This window comes from Phyllostomus hastatus, unplaced genomic scaffold, assembly GCF_019186645.2.
Source record: "Phyllostomus hastatus isolate PE091 unplaced genomic scaffold, TTU_PhHast_1.1 phas_scaffold_78, whole genome shotgun sequence".
In the NCBI taxonomy this organism is placed as follows: Eukaryota; Metazoa; Chordata; class Mammalia; order Chiroptera; family Phyllostomidae; genus Phyllostomus; species Phyllostomus hastatus.
In genome coordinates, this window is record NW_025334041.1 from 56,916,381 (window position 1) to 56,929,198 (window position 12,818).

Genomic DNA, 12,818 nt, shown 5'->3' on the forward strand with positions numbered 1-12,818 from the left:
TGGACTGAAATGTGCATCATTGGCTGTCCAGCTCTCAGGCCTTTAAACTATATCACCAGCTTTCCTGGGTATCCAGTTTGGGGGTGGCAGAATGTAGGACTTCTCAGCCTCCAAAATTATATGAGTCAATTCTTTATAAAAATAAATCTCTCATTATGTATGAGTATAGATGTATATAAACACAAGACTAACATAAAAGTGATCCTGTCCCCTTCTAAGTGCATAATATCAGGAGGCATATGATGAACTTGTCACAATTTGGGTACTGTTAACTTTTATCAGATGCTTGTATTACTTGTCTCTGAACTTTACAAAAAATAATGAATCTTTATTTTCTGTTATATATTACTCAAACATGCTTATGAAGTGTATTTTTCTTGTGTATGTGCACATGTATGTGCAATAGTCCTTTTATTCTTAATTCTGAATTATATTGCTTTATATGGGTATATCTCAATGTACTTATTAATTTTTCTTTTTAGGAACATTTCAGCAGTTATTATTTTAACTATAAATAATGCTACTATAAACATTATTTTTATATCTGGTTCATTTTTAAGTTTTTGTTGAATACAATTCAGGAATAGATTATCTGCATTATTTGATATTTATTAGTTCAACATGTTTACTAAATTGTTTGTACCAATTTACAGTTCTACAAGAAGTATTTGAATATTCTCATAATTACATATTTTTGCTAACACTTGGTAAGGTCAGTTTTTTAAATTTAGCAATTTTGATGTGTTTTAACTGCGGTTTTAATTTGCTTTCTGTTAATGACAAATCAGATGAAATATATTTTTGTATCTATATTGATAATTTGGAATTTTCTTTTGTGCTACAATTGTATATATCTTTTTACTATTCTTAATTTCAGTATTTGTTTTTTCTTATTGATTTATAGATGTTTCTTATGTATGTTGGTGATGCACCATTTGTCAAATACATGATTTTCAAATATCTCCTGCAATCTGGAGCTCATATTTTTACTCTCTTATAGCTACCTTTTTAATAAATATAACCTGATTATGTATGTAAAAGCCCTATTCCAAATAAGGTCACAATTTGAAGTACCGGGGGCTAAGACAATAACTTATGAATTCAGAGGGGTTGGACACAATTCAGCCCAGAACAACTTTAAGATATAACTCCATCTTCTTCCAGAATGTGTTTCTGTTGAGAATTTACTTATCAGCTTTATTCTTGCTTCTTATATGATAAAACCTTAATTTTATTCTAGATACTTCTAAGATTCCTCTTTGCTTTTGCTTTTCAGTAGTTTATTTTAATCTACACTAAACATATAATAGAGTTTAAATATAGGAGATCAGAAGAGAGTTTTAGGGTAGAGACAGATTTTAAGACATCAATATTTGAGTAGAAATTAAAGGGTCATATGTGGATTTCATTGCCCAGGAAGAGTATGACAAGTGGGATGATTAGAGGCCTAAGGAAGTTTTGCTAATGAAAGCTAGATTACCAAAGAAAGAAGAATAATCTATAAATCTAAGAAAAATGTGCCCCAAAGTAATGAGAAAAAGCTATCCAGAAAAGGAGGTCATAGAGTGACAAATGCTCCAAAATGCCTGAATGGTTAGGCAATATATGAACAGATAGGTAGCTTCTGAACTTACTGACCAGTGAGCCCTTGGGAAACTGGAAGTGAATATTTTCAGGGTGGTGGTAGGGACCAAATTTTGCATGCTTTAAGGTGTGGATGAGAGGTGAGGATGTGGAAGTAGCTACTGCAGCCAGTGGTCATAGGAGCTTGTCTGTAAGAAGAAGATAGAGAAATCAGAAGTTTAAAATGAACTATGAATTGAAGTAAAGGCCTTTGGGAATGGATAGGATTCTGCCATATACACAAATGGAAAGAAACATGGAGAGGATGTGGAACTGAAGATATAAGAAAGAGAAAGGTAACTGTAATGGAAAGGTAACCTCTGATAAAGGAAGGAGAAGTGGGCCTCAGAAGACAAGTGAAGGTGAAAACATTGGAAGGAGATTGCTTCTGTGGTAAGGGGGAGGGAGAAATAGGTGAATATATTTGTGGCTGAGTTTTTTGCAACAAGTTGTGACTCCTCTTTTCACTGTGGTATAGATGGGGAGGGCATATCAGCTTGCATTCTCTGAGAAGGTACCAATGTGAAATTAGACATGCAAAAGATTTATTGGAAGAAAATGCTAGTGAAAGATAAAGGAAAGAAACAGCAATAGCAGGTTGTGAGACCCTTAGACTGTGATACAGTCTGACACATACTAAGGAAAAAAGGAAAGAAAAAAAAATAAAGATTGAATAGAAAAAGCCTAAAACTGAGAACATCTTGGTCAGGCTGTTGGAGAGCCCGTAGACAAAGGTTTTCCATTAGAGTTGTTCTGCATCAAGCACATGTGTTCTGTTGCTGGTAACCCACATGCACAGTCAATAACTAGGTGTGGAGGCAATGTGACTTCAATAAGGCCACCTAGGAAGATCTGAAGGTTGGACAGCTGGAGGCTCCTTGCAGCTGCTCTTCCCAAGACCACCACATGGAGCATTTCATGAGAGACAGGAGGACATAACAGCTCCAAGTTCTGCTCCCTGCAGCGTCTCCACCAGCAGCTGCTTAGCTCCAGCTTCCAGGTTCCAGCTTCAATTGTTTCAAATCTCTCTACATGGTATTGTTCCCAAATTCCTGTCTCTAGCTGCTGGCTTCCTCTTGAGGTCTCTCTAACACTGGGATATACAGCTTCTTACTGTTATTAATCTCTGAATGTATTACCTTCCTCTTTTTGGACTCTCAGCTCTTCTATCATTTATGTAACCAGTTCCATGCATGAAATTCTCTCTTTCAGAAAGACTGGAAGGAGTTTCTTCTCTCCTGGATTGACCTTGACTGACAAAGTAGCCAACATTCATAGCACCTTCCAGCCTTCCTCCTTTTCCCCAAACCCTATACATAGAGTTATTTATTTTGTTTTGTTTTGTTTTGCAAAACTAGAGGATGAGAACCTGCCTACATGAACTAGGAGCAAGAGGTACTAGAAACTTATCTAGAAGCCTCAGGAAAAAAGTTAAAATCTGGGGTTCCAAACAGGCCCAAATGTTGTAATGAGTGTAGCCACTAGATTTTGGGCATTGTAGACACAGTGTTTCTTGGCTACATTGCTCAGTTCCACAATGCAATCTTCATTTATTCCTTACATCATGGGCCATGTCCATCTTAGTTATTTCTTGGTTATTTAATTCTGTCACACGTTATATGCCTGTTAAGAATACACCAAAGAATATGTTTTGTCTATTACATTATCTAAACAACTGTATGCATTTGAATATTCCACACAGTGTTCCTGCCTATGTGGTGTGCTGGTTTTCACTGGGCACACAAAGAAGGGTAATTTCCTCTCCAGTTAGAACTGACCTCTAGAAGGAAGAAAAGACATTCTTCAGATAATGGGTTCACATCTAATATAGGATTATTATGTGGCCCACAGTAATTGCAGGGAATAATGTATGGTTTATATTACTTTTTATACATTTTTCCCAATGGAATTGCTATATTAGTTAATAATCTATAATTCCATCCAAGTATAATTTGCAGAGCCATTCTGTAAGGACTGTGGGTTACATCATCCATACTTGGCAAAGAAGCTGCTGGCCATCTTGTTTGCCACTGTTAGTTTTAATGAGGGCTTGTGTGCCGGCAGCACCTTTTTCTAATTCTCATTTAAGAGGAGGTAAAATAAGGAGGGATAGATATTCATTCAGTGTCTTACATTAAATATATAATTGGTAGGTTGTTATGATAATGGACCCAATGCATTTATGCCTCCCTGTATCCATGTCACCTTGTGATGTGACTTTGCTCACAAGAGATAAAGTCTATTTTCTCATCCCTTGGCCACTGACTTACTTTGACTGATGTGACAAGTGCAAAAGTGATGCAGACAAAGCCTTGAAAGTGCCTGTGGACTGGGACTTACTCTCTTGTGTCCTTCTGTCACCAAGTGAGCAATCCCAGGCTGGGAAACTGGAGGGTGAGAACCCTGTGGAGAAAGCAGGCTAGACAGCTCAGCTGAGAAACCAGACTAGAGGAACCTGTATTATTGCAATGTGAGTTCTCAGGATGTTTTTATGCCTTTCCAGCCTGAATTATCTCCCTTTCAATGAATAATTGGGAAAACTTTAAAATTTTGTATAGCAAAATTTTTCAATGATTTTATATTCTTAGTTTCTTGTTAATAGCTTTGTATTTTTAAAGTTCATTTTGTGGTTTCACTAGCAAAGTTACCAGCAGGATATGTTTGTATACGGTACCATTTGTACCTTTTAATAGTGCAAAAAAATCATAAATATACTGTTTGTTGCTATGATTCATTAAGCTTTGGGTGGTTATTAGATAGCAAAATCTAATAGTGTCTAAATGTAATAACCCATGTGAAATGCCTAGTGCAGACTTCACATATACTAGGTGTTCTATATTTGTTTGTTGGATGATTTCAAAAATGTCTAACTTGTTCATGAAATAGAAAATGAAATATTTCTTTAAACTGATATCCTCATGTAAGAAACTGTAGTATATCTGCATTTATTTCTTCATGTCTTTCTCTTTTTTCATATTGTGTTCTTAACCAAAATAAGCTAATTTTAAATATGCATAAATTTGTACCCACTTATCTAAAGGATAATTAAAAAAAGATGGGACTAGGGGGTAGAGGAGAAAAGAGTGAGATAGAGCAGATGGCAAAGTGGGAACAGTTTTTATATTGCAGTCTTGGCTCAACTATAATAATCAGATACAAAATAAACTTGGGCATTACAACTGTTCTTAGGGATGTGTTGGGGTGGAGCATCTGATACATATTTAAGAACTGAAGGACTGAAGTACCTCTGCTAACTTCTGTGCATAGGTGGAAGTAAGGTTATGTTTATCTTCTCTATATGAGAAAGAGGTTGAGAACTACCTACTTGGCTCTGACAATACAACTGAGTTAAGTAAGTGTTTCCCAGACAGTTTAATTCTCAGATTTCCAAATTAATTGCAGTGTGAGAGGCATGTTTCAACAGCTCCTAATTATAAAGCATTCAGCACTTTAATGGAAGACCAAGGAAAACAACAACAATAGAAAATATCAAGCAAATGCATTTTTCAATATGTATATCAAGAAAATAAATTATGCCCTTGCTGGCGTGGCTCAGTGGATTGCATGCCAGCCTGTGAACTAAAGGGTCACTGTTTAGATTTCCAGTCAGGGCATGTGCCAGGGTTACAGGCCAGGTCCCCAATGGGGGGTCTGTGAGAGGCAACCGCACATTTATGTTTATCTCTCTCTCTTTCTCCCTCCCTTCCCTTCTACCTAAAAATAAATAAAATATTTTTTAAAAGAGTGTCTACTTAGTGAAGCTTGGTTGAGCAGAAAGAATAAACAGATGTGTCAGCTCTCAAAGATTGGTGGGGGCCACAGTAGAAGTACACAGGAACTTTAGTTCTTGGGAATAGTCTTTGAGGCCTGGGGGACCTGGCAAAGGTGGGTGAAGGTTAGAGACCACCACCCAGGAATCCAGTTTTAATAGATTTTATGAGTTGCTCAAAAGATGGACCCTGACCAAACTGGGGTGAAAAAAAGTGGATATTTTTTCCTCTCAGAATTATTTTCCCATTTGTTTCAAAAGTAGATGAGGGAATCCAGTGAATGGGAATAAGAATTGATCTTCTACCAACAAAAAGGTGAGGAAGAGAAAATGCACATCTGGTCACTATTCTTCCAAACCTCACTTAATATCATTGATCTTTGATAAAAAGTGGTGGCCCTAAGGTTTGTGTGCTTTACTTTGCAAGTTTACAAAGAACCAGTGCAAGAGTGCCTGCACCCTGCTGGAGAGACTTTTCGGGCCAGCCACAAAAATTGCTACCATAGTTCTGGCCAAGATGGAGGCATAGGGAGAAACCTTAGCTTTCTTGCACAACTAAAAGGATGATAACAATCAATATAAAATCAATAAACAACCGGAAGTGCCAGAACATCAAACTGCATGGAATTTCAACGAGGAAGGAATTAAAGAAATAGTCAAGAAGACAAACCAGACCAGTGGGCTGAGACAAAGAAATATGGCCCAAATGAAAGAACAGAGAAAAACTCCAGGAAGAGAACTAAACAATGAAAAGATAGCCAACCTATCTGAAGGAGAGTTTAAATCCCTGGTAATCAAAATGCTCACAGAACTGATTGAGCTTGCTTACAAAATGAAAGAGCAAATGAAATATGCCCAAAGTGAAGTAAAGCAAAATATTCAGTGACAGGAAGAAAACCAGGACTTACAGCAACAATTTGGAGCAAAAGGAAGAAATAAACATCCAACTGGAACAGAATGAAGAAACAAGAATTCAAAAAAGTAAAGAGAGTCTTGTAAACCTCTAGGACAACCTGAAACATTCCAATATCTGAATTATAGGGGTGCCAGAAGGAGAAGAACAACAGCAAGAAATTGAAGACTTACTTGAACAAGTAATGAAAGAGAACTTCCCCAATATGTCAAAGAAAATAGACTTCCAGGAAGTCCAGGAAGCTCAGAGAGTCTCAAACAATTTGGACCCAAAGAAGAACACACCAAGGCACATCATCATTAAGTTAACCAAGATTAAAGATAAAGAGAGAATCTTAAAAGCAATAAGAGGAAAGGAGAGAGTTACCTACAAAGGAGTGCCCATAAGACTATCAGCTGATTTTTCAAAAGTCTCTTACAGGCAAGAAGGGGCTGGAAAGAAATATTTGAAAGGCAAGGACCTACACCCAAGATTAGTCTATCCAGCAAAGCTATCCTTTAGAATGGAAGGGCAGATAAAGTGCTTCTCAGATAAAGTACAGTTAAAGGAGTTCATCATCACCAAGCCCTTATTATATGAAATGTTAAAGGGACTTATCTAAGAAGAAGAAGATTTAACATAAGAACCGTTAAATGACAACAAACTCACAACTATCAACAGGTGAATCTAAAAGAAAATAAAAACAATGAAAACAAAAACTAAGCAAACAACTAGAACAGGCATAAAATAAGAGAAATGAACAACACAGGAAGGGTTTTCAGTTGCGAGGGGGAGGGGAGGAATAGAGGAAAAGGTACAGGGAATAAGAAGCATAACTGATAGGCACAAAATATATGGGAAGGGGTTAAGAATAGTATAAGAAGCAGAGAATTCAAAGAACTTATGTGTACAACTCATGGACATGAACTGAGGGGTGGAATACTGGAGGGTTGGGAGGTGCAGGGTGGAGGGCAGATAAAGGGGAAAATTGGGCAAACTATAATAACATAATCAATAAAACATGCTTTAAAAAATAAAATAAAATAGTTGCTATCAAAAAGAGACCAACTTTTGTGAAAATATAGGACTCTTCCCAAATCAAAGAAAAAATTCTTTTCCCCCTAACTTTTATCATACCACTTAATCTTTCATAGTGTAAGCTAAAATGTAGTACCATTTATAGAGATATCTTTTCAGGAAAGGGGCCAGCTGCCGTTTAATTTCACATAGTTCTAAAACAGGCATAATGTGTGTTTTTGGAGAAATGGCCTATATATAAGCTATACTTCATCTATGGACCATGCAAAATGGCCCCAAATCATCACAGAAATAAAATAGAAGCTATGGCCATGACCAGGTAACTCAGTTGGTTAGGTCATCATGCCAATGCACCAAAGTTGTAGGTATGATTACCGGCCAGAATCAAAGATTCAACCACTGAATGAATAAATAAGTAGAACAACAACTTGATGTATCTCTCTCTCTCCCCTTAAAAATCAATAAATTAAAAAAAATAAAAATGGAAGCTATGGATGATGGACAGTCAATTACATACACATACATCTCTATGATCAAATATAATCTGGAAATGCTGAGTTACAATGCTGAGTTGCAGAGCTTTATGAGCTCACAAGCAGCACTGCCAAAGGGAGATCTCAGCAGGCAATATTATTGGGGTAAATTGTTTTCTGGTATCAGACTTCACAGAGAAACTTGTACATCATGGTTAAGGTCACTTTTCATATTAAACCAGCCAGAAGGTCATCTGCAACCATGGACTGGCTAACAAAAATCAATGTTCAACTACAACAAAAGTGTTCACATAATCCACATGAAGGACATTACAAGAACAGCTAGCTTAGGTGATCAAGAAGACTTCACAACTGAGCATCCACTATCACCTAATACATAAAGTTACTATACCAAGATTAGAAGTTATAGCAGATCTACCTAATATAGAGACACAATTTACCAAGAAGAAGCCAAAGTGGGGTGACCAAAAACATGTCCAAAATGGAATAACAGGAGAAATCTTTAAAAAAGAAGTGAAATAGGAGCAATTTCTACTAGAGACAGAGTTCAAAAGAGTGGTAAAAAAAGCTCAACCACTTCTTGGGGAAGAATGAATGAATTCAGTGATAACTTAAACAATTAGATAGTAAACATGAAAAAGTGACATAGAACCCATTGAAAAAGAGCCAGTAAAAAATAAAGAATATAATAAATGGAATAAAGAATACACTAGAAAAAAAACAGCAGGTTACATGAAACAGAAAATTGAATCAATGATTTGGAACACAAGGTAACAGAAATACCCAATTAGAACTGTAAAAAAAAATAAAATGAAAATTGAGCATAGTTTAAGAGAGTTCTTGGACAACATCAAATGCAACAAAATCTGTATCATAGGGAAGCCAGAAAGAGAAGAGACAGAGCAAAGATGAACCCTAGTAAACTGTTGGTGGAAATGCAAACTAGTGCAGCTACTGTGGAAAACAGTATGGAATGTCCTCAGAAAATTGAAAATGGAGATGCCTTTTGACCTGGTAATTCCACTGTTGGGGTTATACCCTAAGATTCCTGAAACACCAATTCAAAAGAACCTATCCACCCCAATGTTGATAGCAGCACAATTTACAATAGCCAAGTGCTGGAAGAAACCTAAATGCCCATCAGTAAATGAGTGGATCAAAAAATTATGGTACGTTTACACAATAGAATACTATGCAGCATAAATAAAGGAGCTCCTGCCCTTCATAACAGCATGGATGGATTTGGGGAGCATTATGCTAAATGAAATAAGCCAAGTGGTGAAAGACAAATACCATATGATCTCACCTATAAGTGTAACATAATCAACAAAACAAATAAGCAAGAAAAATATAACAAGAGACATTGAAATTAAGAACAAAGTGACAGTAACTATATGGGAGGTAGGAAAGGATAATGGGGGGGAAGAGGGAATGGTTGTCAAGTAACATGTATAAAGAACATATGGAAAAAGTTAAAGGGGTATAGGATCAAGAGTGGGAGGTGTAGATGGCTGAGCAGGGAGGGTAGGGGGATAAATGGAGACAACTGCACTTGAAAAAATATCAGCAAAATAAAAACTATAGATTAAAAAAGGAAGAGAATCTACTTGAAGAAATAATGACCTAAATATTCGCTAACTTGGTAAAAGAAAGACACATACAAGTGCAGGGAGCACAGAGAGCCTCCATTAGAGAGTCATTACAAGTAATGTTATAATTGAGATGCTGAAAGCTAGAGAAAACACAGTAATTTATAAGCAGTAAGAGATAAATAGTTATTTACCTACAAGGGAGCTTCCAAAGGCTCTCAGCTAATTTCCCAACTGAAAGATTTCAAGTCACAAGGGATTGTCACAAAATATTCAAAGTGATGAAAAACAAGTACCTATAACCAAGAATACCCAGCAAGGCTAACATTTAAAATTAAAGAAAAAATAAAAAGCCTCCTAGACAAGAACTACTATTACAAGAACTGCTAAACAGACTTCTTTAAGAAGAAGAAAGGGGGGAAAAGAGAGTGATACAGTTATAAAGAACCAAATAGCAATAAACACATATAGTCCATATGATCCCACCCTTAAGTGAAAACTAATTGGCAAAACAAATGAACAAGCAAAATACAACCGGAGACATTGAAATGAAGAACAAACTGACAGTATCCAGAGGGGAGGAGGGAGAGGCATAGTGGGGGAAAATAAGGGCAGGTCCATCAAGAAATATGTACAAAGGACCCATGGACAAAGCCAAAGGGGGTAGGTTTGAGGGTAGGAGGTGGGGATGGGTGGCACAAAGGGCACAGTGGGGTGAAAATGGAGACAACTGTACTTGAAAAACAATATAAATCAATAAATAAAACTTTGAAAAAGAAAAATAATTAGTTTAAATGTGAGTTAAATACTCAAATAAAAAATGCATAGGGTACCTAAGTGGATAAGAAAAATAACTCATTTATATGCTGTTTACATGAGTCTTACCTTATAAGAAAAAGGTACATACAGTATAAAGGTAAAGATATAAAAATATATTTTATACAAATGAAAGTAAAAAACTAAGGTGGCAATGCTTATATTAGACAAAATGTACTTTAAAACAAAGACTATAATAACAGACCAAGTACTGTAAACAATGACAAAATGATCAATCCAAAGATAGGTTATAGCCCTTTCAAATATTTATGTACCCAACATAGAAGCACCTAAGCATATAAGATAAATCTTGATGCACAATGAGGGAGAAACTGGTAGCAGCAAAGTCAAAGTAGAGGATTTTAATGCCCCTTTGACATCAGTGGATAAATTTTCTATACAGAAATTGAACAAGGAGGCCTTATTCAGTAGCCTTAAACAGAGGCCTAAAATGACACATTTGACCAGGCAGATTTAACTGATATCTTTAGAGCATTTCACACAAAAGCAGCAGAATATACATTCTTTTCAAGTACACATGAAACATGGTCTAAGATAGACCACATGTTAGGACACAAAAAAATTCTCAATTAATATAAAAACACTGAAATCATATATATACTCTGACTATAATGGTATAAAACTAAAAGTTAACCACAAGAAAAATACTGTAAAACACACAAACAAATGAAGGCTAAATATGTTATTAAGCAATGATGGGGGTAGCAATGAAATCATGGAAGAAGTAAAAAGATACCTTGGAAGAAATTAAAATGAGAACACAACTCCAAATCATGGGACATAGTGAAAACAGTGCTAAGAGGGAAATACTTAGCGTTACAGGCTTACCTCAAGAAACAAGAAAAATCTCAATTTAACTTTATGCTTAAAAGAATTTGTGAAATGACAACAAACAAAGATCAATGTGAATAGAAGAAAGGAAATAATAAAAATCAGGGCAGAAATTAATAATATAGAGTCTAAAAAGATCAATGAAACCAGGAACTGTGAAATCAAGAGATAAACCTTTAACCAGACTCATCAAGAAAAATAGAGAGGGGACCCAAATAAATACAATAAGAAATGAAAGAGGGCAGGTAACTACATGACATGACAAGAAAAAAAGAATTGTAAGAAAATATTATGAGCCTTTTGGTCTCCCCAAATATAACCACCTCCCCAGAGAAGTCCTCTCTTACATTTTTCTTTAAACAGTCTTTTCTGTATTACCTTCCACATAACCCACAGCCACACTCTGTAGAAAACTTTCAACAATTTTCTCTTCTAAAACAGAGGAGTATAGTGTCACCTTCTTATGTTAATTTTCATAGCACAGTCTTTATATTTTGACACACTCAATTTTTTCTTTCATGAATCATGCTGCTAAGTGCTAAGACATATAATAAAAAGGATATGGATATGAAGTTTGGAGGCCAAAATTGTGGAGGATGTTGAAAAACAGATGGTACGAAGATTGTGTTGCAACAGTAAGTCTCCTGGCACCTGTGCGGAGACCAAGGCTATTGTGGCCCCAGCACAATGCCTGCTCCTATGGTTGGCAGCAGAATCTTTGGAGGAGAGTCAGATCAGCAGCTCCCTCCCCTACCAGAGCAGAGAAGACAGCACAACACTAAGAGAGACCTGGATGCTTGAATTCACTGGGGGTAATAAAAATGAAGTAGGAGACACACAGAGGCATCATTCACCCACTTTGACTGTGGATGCCAGCTAGGTTATTACCAGAGAAATTAGGGACATGGGTGACATTTGGAGAAAGGATAAGAACTGGGCCATGTCAGACCCTCACCTGGATAGTCTCCAGCCTGATTAGAAAGTTGGGCTATGTGAAAAGCCAGACACTTGTTAAGAGCAGCAGGCTTAAATAAGAAGATTTTACTCCTTTTGTTTTAAGGCTCAAAAAAAGGTTCTCAGATGCTGTTTAAGGAACTCTCACATAGTAGCTAGCTAGCAAAGAGGAAGGAGGAGGCACACCACACTGACCATTCAGAGAGCAGCAAGGCTCAGGGAGTTAGCTGTTCCCAGAGAGCATTAATTTAGTGGAGGGGATAAACTACCCTTAAGAGACTTTGAGAGTGAGCAGCACCCAGGCTAGCAAAGAGGGTGGAGGTGGAATGTGAGTTGCCCCTAAACAGTGCACCTCATGGGCAGCACACTGGTAGATTAAAGATACCAGCCTGGTGCTGATAGATTGTGGGGTAATGGCAGTGCATAGAGGACCTGGGCTGGAGGCTGGGCAACTGAATATTGAAGCCCAGAACTGGATCCCATCCTTATAAAACTACAGGAAGGGAGAAAAGTAAAGACCAGCCTCCCTCTGCCTGCTGCACCCAGAAAGACCACCAGAACTCCCTTGGTGGGTTTAAAGTCAGCAGAAGGCTTCCCTCCCACCCTTTTTATTTTCCCAAGTGTGAGACAAAAAGACCTGGAACTGTGAAAGAACTAGAGTCAGACCCAAGGAGGTATCATGAGGCTAATCCCAACAACTGAAAAACAGACAAATTTCACATTCCTATACTATCTATCTTGCATTTTATTGTTTATTTGTATTATTATTTTTGCTATTATTTTTACTTCTT